This window comes from Megascapheus bottae, chromosome 2 (genome assembly GCF_031878675.1).
Source record: "Megascapheus bottae isolate mThoBot1 chromosome 2, mThoBot2.hap1, whole genome shotgun sequence".
Taxonomy (NCBI): domain Eukaryota; kingdom Metazoa; phylum Chordata; class Mammalia; order Rodentia; family Geomyidae; genus Megascapheus; species Megascapheus bottae.
In genome coordinates this window covers 28664674-28681126 of record NC_143510.1, presented here as the reverse complement: position 1 = coordinate 28681126, position 16453 = coordinate 28664674, and the positions used below count along the sequence as shown (strand labels likewise).

The 16453-nt window shown below is 36.8% G+C and overlaps 1 protein-coding gene across 8 annotated transcripts in view; it reads left to right on the top strand.

Annotated features, from left to right (window-relative positions):
* The window catches only part of Fhit (fragile histidine triad diadenosine triphosphatase), a 1032375-nt gene that overhangs the window by 764241 nt on the left and 251681 nt on the right, over window positions 1-16453 (top strand). The window lies entirely within an intron of this gene.

Here is a 16453-nt window from a genome sequence, read left to right as displayed (position 1 = left end):
CTATTCCCTTCTTCTGCTCAACTACATTACTGAGACACTTAACCCCAAGTGCTACCTATAGATATAGGTAAGAAGATGTCATTTGCTTTGTGCTGTGGTAGAAGATCTGGGCTCTGGGCAGAGCTTGGTCTGGGGGGAGGGAGCCAGGAGGGGACCCTTCTACAGGCTTTGGAAGAGCTTCATTTGGCTTTGCAGTTTCAAGGAATGGTTCCAAAACTTTTTTGAATGCTAATATGTAAAGGTTAAGCAGAGTGACAGTTTTTAAGTCTAATTCATAAAGAACAGCTCAGCTGTCAACCCGTACTTGTTCTTTTATAATTTAAGATCTGTCAAATCCTTTTACCTTATCCAGTAAACACATGTTTTTGTGATTTTTAGGGTCTTTACTTGGTTGTAAATTTCCTTGGGGCTGCAAAGCAGCACATGTAATCTTTTTGGGAGTGAACTTTTTTTTAGCAGAAGTCAAAGGGAAAAAAATCAATTTGGCTGGTTTTGACTTATAACAGTTAAAAGAAAAATTGAAAATATTGGATTTTGGATAAGTACTTTTGCTTCATGCTTTAAAGGTTGAGTGGCTGTTAAAATATTGCTCACTACCTTGGCCTGTCATTTCGATTGGTCTGTTTTATTAATTTCAAATGACAAAATCAGCCAATTAATTAAGTGGGCTGCATGTTGTCTATTGCATATAGAAGACCATTAGGCTCTTAAACACATCAAACAGAAATCAATTGGTTCATACTTTTGTGGTTGAATATGTTATGTCTGTTGAAACTCTTTTTACAATTGCTTAAAGATAATTTAAAATGCTTATGTTATATGACAGCTGTAGATAGGAGAAAAGGCCATAATTTTCAATTCAGTGCCAGATTCATTAGTAAAGGATTAGCGTTAGTCATAGATTTAGGGGAAATAAAGTTTTTATATATACATACTTCATACATATAGAGTACTTATACACAGATAACATTTGCAGTTGTCAAAAGTTCTGTGGTTTGAAGATGGCTATTGCATAATGCTTGAGAGTATGAGGGTTTATTTTCAAAATCATTGGTTTAATTTAACCTTTCCTGATTAATTTGGTGGCTTTCATGAGATGTGAAACCATGCTACCACTTTCTCATTTGTAGAGCTGCACTCTCATCTTGTGAAAATAGTACTCAGTTGCGGATGGTTCATGCCTGGAAAAAGTAAAAGGTGGAAGCTGCTATCACACCAAAATTATTGCTTTGCCATTATTATTTTTTCATACAGAAATTTACTCAAATAGTTGTCATGCCTTCTGTGTACCAAGGAAATTGACATTACCTGAATAGTTGTTTCTTTGCTAACTCAGTAGGTGATAGCTTTTTTCTGGGTTGAAGAGTTGTCTGTCTTCTTAAACTACCATTTCTACTGCTTTTTCTTGTGACCAGGTTTTGCCCTTAAAAACCCAGCGTGGGAGCTGCTCGGGGTCACAGTGTCAGCTCCCGAGTCTGCACTGTGTCCCTGGCCGGTCAGTTCACCATCTACTTCCCCAATAAAGTCACCTTTTTATATGAGACGGTCTCTGTGTGGTGGACTCCCCACCTGGAGGGAGATGGAATCCCCTCCTCCAGACGCCATAACAGTGTGAAAGCAGGGAGAATCAAGTAGATGCTCAAATACTCTCACAATTTGAAAATCAGCACACCTACCTATCCATATTTCTTGAGGATGCATAAACTGGAATAAAAAGAAGTTGACAAGCCCAGAGCTTTAGTGTTCTGTTTTGCTGGCACTTTATTTAATAGAGATTTGTCAGAAAAAAATAAACGTGCTCTTTGCATTCTATTTTGGCTCGAGTTCATTTCCCTCAAAAAAGATATGTTTTGGAATCCAACCCCCAGACCCTTAAAATATGACTGTATTTGGAGATATGTTCTTAAGGAGGTAATCAATTTTAAACATGGTCATTATTGTGGTTCCTAGTCCAATGTGAAAATGCCCTTCTAAAAGGGAAATTTGGGCAGGTGGACATTGGAGGAAGACACTGAAGAGACCAGAAGAGGACAGCTATGCATCAGCTAAGGAGGTAAGCGTGGATGAACCCTTCCCTGGGCCTGGGAATCAGCCCTGCCAGCTGCTTGATTTAAACTTCTAGCCTCTTAAGCTGAGAGACTCTAAATATCTATTGTTTCAGCCATTTACCTTGTGGAACTTTGTCATAGCAGTCCTAACAAAGATCAGTCTGGAAGCAGAAAAAAACGAAAAGAATATGTTGAGAGTAGGAGTGCTAAGCAAAGAAATCAAGAAGGCTCTCCAGGTAACATTTCCCATTCAAAATGTTAGTTTAGTGTAACTTTACCTGTAAGGTGTTTTTGCAGTGCTCAGAAACTGAAAAGAACAGGGAGCTGCTCCTGATAAATATCTAATGCATTCTCCAGGGGGATTGATGGAGTACAAAGAGTTCAGAGTAGCCCTGGAAGAAATACCTGTCAGCCATCTGCAAGAGGCATGTTTGTATACACTTTCAGTAACATCTAAACATTCTGGCAAAGCGAGTCTCCTCAGAGAGGAATCTGTGGGCAAAGCAGCCATGATTTGAAAAGCATGAGGAACTTGGAGTGCTGTTTTTTATTCCATGATGCTTTAAAAAGTAGAATGTTGGGGAGGGGTTGTTCAATAAGCTAAACAAAATGTTTTTCAGAAATGGATGTAAGATTTGGGAAGGTAAAAAAAAGATGTTTTTCTAGAAAGTAAGTTTAAATAGATACTAGTTAAGAATGAATAAATCTTCTTTCCTAACTTGCCCTTGTTATGACATTTATCCCCGAGAAAAATATATTGTAGAAGGCTATTTTCTGTACTGATAAATAAAGCCACTAAATAATTGAGAAAAGAGTGACAGAAAGCAATGAAAGCCGTTTGTCCTCCATGACTACTACACAAACTTCCCTTCTTCCTGCATGCTCTGATCTTGTCTGGTTAATAGAAGTGGGGTTTCCTAGGCTGATTGAGATGTCAGAATTAATGGGACCTTCCACTGAAGAAAGTTCTAATCCAGTGCTCCTTGCCTTCTTCTCTGGCCTAGGGGTAAACAGGTCGGTAGTTAATTAACTTGAGATGTTGTTTGGAGAGGCTGGGTTCCAATCACCATGGCTGGCAGTAATTACTATTCAGGGCTTTCTTATACTTTGACATTTTCCTGAAGTGTAAATTATTAGTATCTGAAAGAAGCCCTTAGCCCCAAAGAAAAACATTAAAGAAACAAAATAAGAGAGAGAGAGCGAGAGCGAGAGCGAGAGCGAGAGCGAGAGAGAGAGAGAGAGAGAGAGAGAGAGAGAAAGACAGAAAAGAGAATATCAAAGTACATCTGAGTTGGTTTTCTTCTCCTCACGGGTGGTTGTCAAGCCAGCAGTCCCTCCTGGGACAAGGAGGGAGGGGAGGGCATCTGTGGGGACCTCTCCAGCAGAGTCAGGTCAGGGCTAGGAGTATAAGTTGCTAGTAGAATAGCTACAAGTTTGGAAATGGGACTTGTGTAACTCTGTGCATAGATACTTCTGAGTTTATGATTTAATTTTACATGCATCACTGGTTTTTTTTAAATTTGGAAAAATCTTTGGAGCTATATTTCAAATAGTTATCTGACACCAATGGTTATGACCTCTATAAACCTCTCTTCACACACAGCCTTTTCATTTATCAACAAAATTTAGCGGGGTGCTAATGGCCTAAACCTGTACTTCTAGGTACTCAGGAGGCTGAGATCCGAGGATTGTGGTACAAAAGTCTGTGAGACTCTCATCTCCAATTAGCATGTGAATCAGAAGTGGCACTGTGGCCCAAAGATGTAGAGTGCTAGCCTGGAGCTGAAGAAGTCGGGGAATAGTGCCCAAGCTCAGAGTTCAACCCCCATGACCAACCAGAGAAAAGAATAGTTTGAGCAGCACCCCGGGTGTTAAATGATGTATGATAATGAATATACAACTCAGAGCAACAACTATTTAACTGTCAGGTATTAGGTATTGGGACAGTATTAAAACTGAAGAGAAATGTACTAAAAACGCTGTATAGTCATATCAGAAACTATTGTTTAAAAGAATTTGTTTTCATTGTGATAAATTTTCGCAGAATGTTTTTATATAATGTAGATATTATCAGACTCTTAGAGACATGTCATATTATTCATAATATACTAAGCTTGGCACATGTCATATGAATTACAGCAGCGGTTAATGTTTATTTATAAATAGTCACATTTTATTCCCTCTATGTTCTTTTGAATCAGGTAAGAAAGATTTGATTCAGATCAATAACTATAGCACATAAAATAATAAACCCTCTGAGAAATGTAAGAGTATAAATTATGTGCACTGGTGGCAGTGGTTGGAAAACCAAACATAAAACTTTAACATATTATAGCTTGAAAACCTAATAATCGGTCAGCTATTAAATAGGCAAGAAGTCATTACTCTAAAGCTTAATAAGATTATAAGATATGATTTTTTTCTTTCTGTATAGGACTAGTTCTGGGTGAAAACTTTAGGACTTGCTTGATCTTAAGTGATAGTCTGAATGGTTTATTAACTCATATGACTTCCTGCTGCTTGTTTGATAGAACAGGAAAGTAACAAAGTACTATGTATGGGTGTGAATGTGAGTATGTGTGTTATGTGTATTCATCTTGTTCTAGAAAGAGCCCAGGTCTGATGATGATATTAATAACAAGAGTAATAAAGTGAAAATAACTGGATCCATGAAATGGAACGAAGAATTGAGCCAAGAGTGAAGTTAAAACCTGCATACATTGCAAGTCTCGTTAATGGTGCCTGAGTGATGGGCCATGATATGATGGTACTTTTCCCTGTTTGACTGACATTCTCCAAAACTGTCCCAGGTTTGGCATAAACTCCACTTTTCCTCCTTATGATGAAACCCAAGCTCTTCATAACAGAGGTGGTTTCATGGGGTAGTGAAAGGAATGCTGATATTTCCAAATGATAGTGACTGTATCGAGTAGCTTAGGAGCTTTAAAATTGACGTATCATGGAAAATAAAAATCAGTCTTCAGATATGACCTAACACGTCTTTGCCTGGGGGAAATGTAAATGGCATGTCAACTGAGGCACCCCTTGTCTTCTATTTAGACTACTTCCTGAATACCCTGAACATGGCTGCGTAAAGCAAGTAGATGCCTTCTGAATGAGTAGAAGGAAAAGAAATGAAAGCATTTGTTGGTTGGTTTAGGGTGGTAAGATTATGGGCTCATTTTTATTTCATCTTTATGATTATTTTAATGTTGTTTTAAGTACCTTTATGATATAAATAAGAGAAAAAATAAAAAAGGTTTATTACTTATCAAGTATTACTAGCCTCCAGGGTATCTGAAGTCTTCCAAGATGAAACTCTCATTACACAGACAGCCTTGCTCAATCATTCAGGCAATATCTATCCAGCAAAGCATTGTGGGAAACAGAATCCCAATGGAAACACTGTTCACCCAGAGTCATAAGGGCCTTAGGAGGTAAAAATATTGTGTTCTGTGTATTAATCAAGTGAACACTTAAGTTCCCTTGCAGCGAAAGGAACAAAGAGTGTCTTTTAGAAAGAGGTTGAAACAATCTCAGATTGGGAAGAATGAAAAGATTTGGGGGCTCATGGTAATAAAGATTCATTGATGATAATGGATATTACCAGTTCTCTTTCTACTTGCACTTTGGGGGTTTTGTAGAACCATGTGACTAGGTATGGCAATGAATTGTGTCACATAGGACTTCATACCTCGCTTTCTAGTACAAGAACCAATAGACCTTTTCCTCAACTGGCCTATCTCCTCCCAATGTTTAAGCTGATGTTTCTACATGCAGCATTCATATCTGTTAATGTGGGTGAGACCTGTTTTTTACTGGGCCAGAGTGGACAGTTAGCATGCCAAATAAATGTAAACCTTTTTTTTAACGAGTGTCTGAGTTCTGAGAACTGCATGCTATCATAACAGCACTTAGCTTCATATAGTGATATAAACTGAAAGATATCCTGAGTAGAAAACACTATTAACTGATATTAGGAAAAACAGCAAAATATTAATTTTGGTTAGTATTTGCCAGTGTTCATGGCAATAGTAAAAAATAGATGTTTAAAGTTTGAATATGAAATGTCTCTTCAAGGCTCATTGATTAAAGATTTGATCAGCTGATAGAATGTGACTAGATCTAAAAAATGGATTAATCCATTGACGGTTTTAAAAACTAGTTGAAATGATGGGCTGTTCAGAGAAAGTAGATTTCTGGGTACATGGTATTGAAGACTGTGAAGGATTCAGCTTGTTCTAGCCTCTTTCTATCATCTCTTTATGCTTTCCTCTGGCATGGCATTTTGTCTCTGTATTTCATTCATTCTCACCTCAAGCCCACAATAATGGAGCCATGGGCTGAAACCTCTGAAACTGGCAGCCAAAGTAAGTCTTTCCTCCGATTTGTTTTCTTTTATAATCATGCATTTTGTTACAGTGACAAAACACTGACTGATGCAACATGGTTGGAAAGTGAGTTGAAAATGCACTGCAGCAACCCTAAACCACTAGTCATAAAAGCAAGCAGGTCTTTCAGGTAGGGCTGGACCCTGCCCTTAATTCATTATACTATTCCATGTTCTACTCCATACCCTCAGATTGATGATATATAGATTTAAAGAGGGTGTCCTTAATAATGCCTGGGCCAACTTAAAAAATGGAGACAAAGAAAACCCAGGAACATGTATTAAAAATAATTTTTTAAAACACTGTTGCTTTTCTTCTCATGGAGGTAATTCTGTGAAATCTGTCAGCTTCCACATGTCTGGGCCTGGATAGTCTTCCTAGGACCTGTGCATATCTGATGTGTACTTAGTGATAATCACAGTTTTATTTGCCCGGAGAGAATTTCTCTGACATGAGCAGGTGGCTTGATCCTCTGAGTCAGATTTGAATAATCATTGCTCCAATGTGTTCTCTCTCTCCCTCTCCCTCCATCTTTCCCATCCTCCCTCCCTTCCTTTCCCCCAGAGCATGACGAAAATGAGTTTGGGTTTATAAACTATTTTGAAGAGGTGTTGGGAGAAAAGACATTTTGCGTGAATGAGATGGTAATAATAATAAAATTAGCACTGACTCAGAAATTGGTGAAAGAAATTTAGTTTGATTTGCCTCAAACAGGGTCCATGCTATGAAGAACAGGTGAAGTTAAATCTAATTTCTGAAGTTCTTGAACATTCTCATTTCTAACCAAGGCTTTAATACCATTTTAATGCAGTTTTTTACATATGAATTAATATAATAAATGTCAATGTTGAATAGAATAAGGTCACATTTTACTACTTTGACCAGAAGTATAATCTTCCAAGATTCAATTTTATTACTATTATAACAGCCATACTGCATAAGGTCACCAATATTTCTTTCCAAGTGATATAATGTATGACGACAGCCTTTATACCAAGTTTAGTTTTATAATTTGGATTTATCTTCTGAAACATGTTGACAAAGATATACCAGAGATATTTCTTGGTTAAATAGCAGTCTGGGGAAGAAGTATTCCCTTAATTTATGGGGAATTTGGAAATGGATAAATGGAACGGTTAAGATGTGGCATCTCTTTGATCGTATCATCCTTTTTGCCTACAGATAATTAAATTCATATGCCACTTTTATCTCCTGCTTGAAAGGGAGAGGTGATACTTAGAGACTCTTTGATAAGGAGTAGCAAGAATTGCTCTCTGTATCCTGGCTGAACATGAGCCTACCCAGCAGACCGAGCTGCACAATTCACTTGAGCGACATGTTCACTGAATCTGAAGAGTTTTCTGCTCATCAGTAATGGTAAAGGGCAACTAGCAAAACCATTTACCTTGACCCTCTTCTACAACATCCTCACCAAGTGATCAGTCTCTGCTGGCACCACTCCAATGGATACAGGCAAGAACACCTGCCCTAGAAGGTGGTGCTTATGACCACATAAACCCCATTGTAAGTGATCAATAAACATAAGCTGCCATGATGGTTACCGCTTCAGGAGACAACATGCTTTCCTCTTTCTAGACCTCTTTTTCTTTAAAAAAAAATGCTTGTCCTTTCACTGAACCAAAGGCTACCTCATTGTACCTTTTCTAATCAATCTTGGTTTTGACTTGGGGGATCAGAAGGGACAACAATCATGTTAGTCATTGCTTCTTATGTGGCAGTTACTTTATCTAGTACAGAATCAAGCGGTGGGGAATAGGGGGAAAGAATGCAGCTAAGAATTCAATGTATGTACTACAAAATTCAAAAAAGATAAGGGAATTGGTGGGTGGGTGAGAATGTTGAAATACATGTTGGCAGTGATCAAGATGCAGTGAATTCATAAACCTCTTTGTTAAATGGCAACTCCTTTGTACAACTATGTAAAGATAATAAAAACCACTTACCTGTGAAATCCTAACTACTAAAACATACTATAAACTCCTACTCACTATTAAAAATGAGTATAAATTATCAACTACTTAATTTCTGAAGATAATACTAAAGATAATAAAAACTAAGCTAAAGATAAGAAGTTTAAACACAGAAAAGTCATCTTGAAATGTGTCAAACATACTCAAACATTGGAAAGAGAATATGAAGAATGTCAGCTGGTATTTTGCTGGATTTTGCTATACTGTCTCTTATATCCACTTTCATATTTACTAATATATTTTAGGCGATTCTTAGAAAAATTATCTCAACTGTACACACATCAATTTGTGTCTTTAAAAATAATGGAACTGGGGCCAGGAGTTTGGCCTAGTGGTAGAGTGCTTGCCTAACTTGCACGAAGACCCAGGTTGGATTACTCGGTACCATACACATAGAAAAAAAAGACAGAAATGGTGCTGTGGCTCAAGTGGTAGAGCTCTAGTCTTGAGAAGAAAGCCCAAGGACAGTGCTGAGGTTCTGAGTTCAAGACCCAGGACTGGCCAAAAAAATAATGGAGACTTTCCTAATGCCATTATGAAAGCTAATAAAGTTATAGTATTTTCTTGGTATTATTCAAGATTTACTTGCTTATAAATAAGTTATTTTTCCCCCTTTTATAATTTTCCTAATGTTTTAATCTAAAGAATTGTGTTGACCGGTTAGACCTTCAGCTGCATTAACCATATCTCCAGGCTTTGGGGCTGTTTTCTTTTTTGTTTGTATTTTAGTGATAGTCCTGCGGCTTGAACTCAGGGTCTGGGTGCTATCCATGAACTTCTATTGGTCAAGCGCTACCACATGAGCCTCAGCTCAACTTCTGGCTTTTTTTTTTGAATAGTTTATTGGAGGTAAACATGGACTTTCCTGCCCCTGCTGTCTTAGAACCAGGATCCTCAGATCTCAGTGTCATGAGTAGCTAGGATTATAAGTGTAATATAGGTGTGAGTAAAGGCTATTTTTGTTATTATTTTTTGTTTTTTGAGATTTAAGGTTTTGCTTCTTGCTCAAGCCTGCCTGGACCCAATCTTCCTGATTTTCACTTCCCCCCATAGCTGGGTGACAGGCATAGTTCACCATGTCCAACCTTTCCTGTAGACATGAGTGTCTGCAAACTTTTCTTTTTCCCTTTGGTCAGGCCTCTCCATGACCTAATCTTCCTGATCTCATCCTTCTATGTAGCAGGAATGACAGATGGGAGCTACAATATCAGCTATTGGTTGAGATGAGTTCTCATGAACATTTTTCCTGGGTTATCCTAGAACCACAATCTTCCTTATTTCCACTTCCTAAATATTTAATATTATAGTCATTAGCTACTACAGCCACCAATTATTACTTCTTTTTTGGTAAGATGATTTAAATGGGATCCACAGATATTTGGTTATTATTTATTTTAGTTTTTCATGCAGTTTTGGTGGGCCATTATTTGGGGGGTTATTTTAGTTTCTTTTTTTTAACTGTGTGGTCCTGTTGACTAGTCAGCAATGTGGAATTATCGATTAGTTTTTCCTTGGTGTTACTCTGCTTGTTGTTTTGTTTGCTTTTTTGTTTTTGTTGTTTGGTTTGGTGCAAGTCAGTTTGCTCTAAGGTAAGCAACTTATTAGAACTCATCTTGAGCTTATTCTCAACAAAACTCCTAAGCTGTTTTCATACATGCTGCTGTGAAGTGAGACGCCTCCATTTTGTTGTTGAGCAAATGGTAGCTTGGTCCAGGGAGTTTACCCGCAGGAAGAATTCTCATTTTTAGATTTATTATTTGATATAAATGAATTAGCATGTTCAATCATTCTACCCTCAAGTCAGATGCAACTAGTAGCTCCTGTTGGTGGAGCATAAACATAGAACATTTCTATCATTGTAGAAAATTTGATTAAACAGGTGTGGTCTCAAAATGATTGTGTCCAGATACTTATAGGTATCATCATGCTGTGTGCTATTGCATCCTCTTGTATAGGAAGGCATAATGCCTGAATTTCCAACTCCTATTATCTTGAAGTTAAATAGTGGCTGTGGATCATGATAGTCGAATCCTCCATTGTAAAGGAAGTCACTATACTTTATCTAAATCAGAAGTTCTTTAACTTTTAGGCAAGTCCTATTAGCAGTTGGCTAAATCTGTGTACCTTTCCCCTCAGAGATGGTTATACATCAGACATCATGACAAACATTTGTAATCCCAACATGAGAGAAGCTGAGGTGGGAGGATGGAAATTTCAAGGCAGCCTGGGCTACATAGTGAGACCTTGTGTCAAAAAAATACAGGTATTGTAAAAGACAATGAAATATACAAAAATACTGAGGAAACTGGTCTGTCATTGAATAGAAGTTATCACATATTAAAGGGTAAATTTGTGATATAATGAAAGATATACTTCATTTATTATACATTAAAAAAGACCTGATGGCAGATTTAATGACTACTATAATTTTATAATAAGTATTTTTAGTGTAGATGGTATTTCAAGATATCAATAACTACTATAGACATACATTAAAATGTCTGATTTCTACTGTGATAGAACTCTAGCTTCAGCAATTATTGTTATGGATTGCTGTGATTTAAGATGCTGGAAATTTTCAACAAAAAGTTAGTAAGAATAAATATGTAGTACTTTTCTTTCCATATTCTCATATTCTCATTATATTGATGCACTTTCTACTGCGTGACTGAGGGACCTCTGACTGAGAGCCTTGACATATGTCCTAAATCATCCATTAATAATTTTCTATGTGTCTATCATTTCATTGGGGATTAAAAATGGTATCTTTTTGTGTTGTATTCTTGGCTTTTTTTTTCTTTTTTCATTTTTGTATATCTCTTCTTCTTTTTACTTTTAGAGCTGGGATTCTTTCAAAAAGTTTCCATCCTGGTACTCTTTAATTACCCTGAAGTATAGTTTAAATAGAATAAAGCACACTCCTTTTGTAGATAAAGTATTGATACTCCAAGAAAAGAGCACATTTTTTTCCAAAGTCAAATATCAAAAATGTGGTAGAGCCAGGTGCCAGAGGGCTCATGCCTATAATGTTAGCTACCCAGGAGGCTGAGATCTGAGAATTGTGGTTCAAAGCCACCATGACAACAAAATATCCATGACACTCTTATCCAGAAAACAGGAAGTGACGCTGTGGCTCAATTAGTAGAGCACTAGTCTGTAGCTGAAGAGCTCAGAGACAGGGCCCATGCCCAGAGTTCAAGCCCCACAAGCAAGACACACACACACACACACACACACACATACACACACACACACACACACACACACACACACACACACACACACACACACACACGTGGTAGAAATGGAACTTCAGTCTCTCCACAACCCCATGTTTTGGATTCAAATTTGTCCTACCATTGGCTGGTTTAATATTCTTCAGCTTCTCCACTTCCCAAGATAATAGGCTTTCCAAGGCTTAGCCCTAGTTCCCTCATTTCCATTTGTTTGATTTTCTTCAGCTATGCTGATCCCTTTTTCCGAATGTGCTACAGGCTGTCCCTGGTGTCTCCCCAAGCTGACAGAAGACGACATGAATGGCCCTGCCAACAAGATCAGAGTGAGAAATCCCCTCCCTGGACTCAATGCCAGACTTGCACTCACAGTCTGAGATAAAATGTGTTTCCTACAAACAACATTTCTCTGTTGACTCATCTTGAGCTTATTCTCAACAAAACTACCAAGCTGTTTTCACACATGCTGCTGTGAAGTGAGACGCCTCCATTTTGTTGTTGAGCAAATGGTATCTGGGCCCAGGGAGTTTACCCGCAGGAAGAATTCTCATCTTTAGATTTATTGGAGGGTAAAACTTAGAAAAAGGAAGACAGCATGGGAAAGTGTCATGCATGTGAATATGAATTATCTTGGAGAATAATACCTATTTTTTCTTTCCACTGCTTAAAATATAGTTTTACCACAGTTCATTTATTAATCAGACATTAATTCATTTAAAATGTCATTTAAGTCAGTTACATGAACATACATTTATTCAATATGCTTCCCCCCCCCACAGTTGTTCATCACTCACCTGTCAATGCTAAGTGGGGTTTGTATCCATCCCTATGATATGTTTGACAACCAGGCACGTTTTATTCCTTCCTTCATTTCACTGTACATGGTTGATGTGAAATAAGTGAGCTTATATGGACACTCCATTTCTTTTTTATTTTTTATTGTAGGGGTAATGCATACAGGGGTTATAGTTACATTTGCCAGATAGTAGGTGCATTACTTCTCACACAATTATACCCCTTCTCATGTTTTGCCCCCATTTCTCTTCCCCCACTCCCTCCCAATCATCTTGTTTTCCCCTTCCCTTCTCTATTTCAAATGAACAAATAAATATACATACAATATACCACGTAACAAAGTCACATGTAGTAACTACATGAGATTAACCACAAGGAGAAAAAAAAGAGAAAAGAAATAGCATAGTACATTAAGAACATCAATTTTTTTTCTCTGTAAACTGAGATGAGATTCTAAGTAAAAGTGTCTTTTCAGGGTGTAGAAACAGTAGTAGTATTGGACTTTCTGTAATAGATAACATAGTAGTGGAGATTTCAGTCTTTTGTAAGAACATTTATTCATCAATAATGATGCTATGCCACTAGTTAAAGCAATAGGTGGGGTGAATGAAGCAATTTCAACAGTGATGGCAAAGTTGATGTGGATTGTGGTAATACTGGTAACTAAAGGTGATGAGACCAGTGCCTGATTTCCCATGCTAGAAAACTGTTGCCACCTAAGACCTTCTTTTCATATCTGAGTGTGAGGAAACTAGAAGTGGGTTTAGAATCCTGACAATACACAATGTAAATGTGTTATGGAGTTTCCAGGACATCTGTTTTGTTTCCACAGTTTTCTCATTTTAGGCATTAAATATTTAAGTATTTAAGTACTTAAATATTAAGTACTTAATATTAAGTATTAAGTATTTGCTTTCACATATATAAAACACAGATCAACTATATTGTTGTTTTGTGATCAAGGTAGTTATTTTTAGGAATTTTGGGGGATTGTTGATCCGCTAATTAAAACAGTATGCAAACCATATTGTTTTCTGCAGTACTCTCTAAATATAACATTGAGATAAATAATTATAAATTGTAAATTTTGTGCAGGTATTTGATATGTTTTTCCCAGTATCTACTTTGCATGTTAGGTTTTTTAATTGTTCAGAATTAGGAGTTTACAATCCACACAGTTAGAATTATAAAGGATAATAAAAGATCTTAGATCCTGATAAAAATAATGCTTAGGTTAAGATGAAAAAAAGTATATAGACAGATATCAAAGGAGAAATGAAGGTGGGTAGATGGATAAGGGAAATGTCAGAAAGTAGAAGTGAAGTTTTTCATGTGGAATGATGAAACAGAAATTAAGGAAATAGTATTTAAATCTCATGTTAGCATCATGTTTGCAGACAAGATAATATTGAAGAAAGGAACACCATAAAGTTCAATTCATTTCTACTGACTTGAAAAAATTACTGTTTGTTTAGGTTTTACTTTATGGTATGAAATATTACTATAAAATGTTATGTAACATTTTTAACATTATTATTCTCATTAACCAGTATATTATTATTAGAAGGGAAAGCACTAATGAAGGAGATACAAATATTTGTCTAACTTTTGGTGGAAAATACTAGGCAAGAAAGAGACAGGAGAAAACAACTCAGTTTTCAAGGAGGCCTGATTTCATTGAATCCCTTGAATAAGTGAGTGCATTCTTCTACCATTATTGTTTCAAAGATGTCAGACCTTTGGTGTTGACAGTTGACTTGATTAGAAGAAATGTTGAAGCAGATGAAAAGAACAAATAATTGCTTTTCTTTTGCAAGCCTAAGAAACGTAATCACACATACTGAATTATATTTGCATAGAAGTCACTGTCTAGAAAAAAAAATCCATTTTCTTTACACCCTAGCAATGTAGTCCACTGTTGATTCTCATCCCCCCCACACCCTCCAGTGAATTGCTGCTTTGTTTTTAGAGGCTGCCCTATTAAGTTAATTTAATACTGGAAGCTACCACAGTGACATTAAGATGTCTTTTGCATCCTGTTTTGGAAACAGAAGTTGAAAATCATTACCTCCCTTAGTGCTGAGAGTTACTCATTTTTTTCTTTTTCTTGGTAGATTTTCTGCATTTTTATTGTTGTAAATTATGTAGCCTATTCTTTAATTTTGAATGGATCACACAATCATCTATGTGTCCAGCTGTCTTTTGTTAGAAGAGACGTGTCTTAAATTGCTCACTGCTGAATCAGTTTAAAATGACTTTAATGTTATGCCATTTAAAAATCTTTTGTTTGTCTTTTGAACAGGGTTTAGCTCCTGAATGACAGACAGCACGTGGCTGAGACACAGAACAAACATTTTTCTTACATTTGAGGAATGAGCCTATTAGATTCCAAAGGATAATGAGTAAAAGCCAGAGCCCATTTCTCATTGGAGGAGGGGGACTTACTTGCAAATAATTTTGTAACTTTGTTGGGGGTTGTAGGGCCATAAGACTATATAGTATTACACACTCTAAGACCATACTTAATTAAGCACATGATCTACCACTAAGCTTTACTGCAATATGTGATATGTGTGTGTGTATCTGTGAATGTGAATGTGTATCTGTGTGCATGTGTTAATTTCCATGAATAAGTCATGGTTGGAATCTGAAGACTAAGACTGATTTGCAAACTGTAGACCATAGGAAAGCAATGAATGCAAACACATATGCCTCCCCTCACCAGTTTACCTACAACTTTAGATAATTCATTAAAACCCTGAAGCCTCTCTGTGCACTCAGGTTAGAGAAATCTGTTTCAGTTATATCTGAGAATCTGTAAAGTCAAGAAGGAAAGGAACCATATCGTTGAACTCCATGATTCCACACCCCTTATTTAATAAACTACACCATTCTCCGTCTATCTGCTCAAGCCCAATTCTTGAGAGTATTTATCTACTGTCTGCTCCCTTTGTCTCCATCAGTAAGTCTTGTAGCCCCTACCACAGGAAGCCATTTCCATGTTCACTGCAACCACAACAATCCAAGGTTTTTTTTTTTCCATTTTTCTCACCTGGACTTTAGTAAATAGATCACAATGGCCTTCTACTTTCATCCTTGCATTGTACCCAGCCTACAGAGTGATATTTCTAAAACAGGACTCAGATATGGTGAAAGACTTCTACTTCCCAAATGACTGAAGTACTTCAGCAGCTTCCACAAAGGTAGGGATAAAGGCATACCACTGATCAAGGTTCTTGAAAGTCTGCGCTGTTTTGACCCTCCTGCTGAATGCAACCAATCATTTACCAGCTTAGTAAGCTTGATGTGAATCTTCTTCTTCCTGAGTCATTGCATCTTTGCTCTCTCATTTGCTCTCTAACTTTATTTTGATGTGTTTCTGCTCCCTGTATGGATTACACATCTTTGGAAGGGAAGAAACAGGTTTATCAAGTTTTCCTATAGTATCATTGTCAGGTAGAGGGCATTTCATTAATAAATATTTATTGAGCAAATATATGAAAAACATGAAGTTCTCAAAAGCATTGTGGCTTTATCTTTCAAATTTTTGGTTGTAGAGGTCTTAATTCAATCATCTATTAAAAGTTCATTCATGAAACACTTGTGGGAATAACTGTCACTACAAAATGTTCTCACATAATTTAGTTTGCTAGCTCATGGATGACTGAATTTGGGGGCTAAGGTGGGCGTTGATTCACATTCTATTAGAATGACAAATTAGCATAATTAAGGCTCTCTTTCAAAGTTTTGAAATAAAGTACTTTTTTCTATCAACATTAATATTTGTCACAGATATCATTTTTATTAAAGAGCATAGAACAAAATCTTCAGATTTTTCTAGAATTAATGGTTTATAGATTTTCCATTTTAAAGGAATGCACTTTGACCTTGGCATGTGAAGCTAAAGACCATTTCTATTTTGTTTCCTATTCCTTAAACTAGGTTTCTTCCAGACTAGGAGTTTATTCTTTATTTTTGTAGAGTTGAATGTGTAT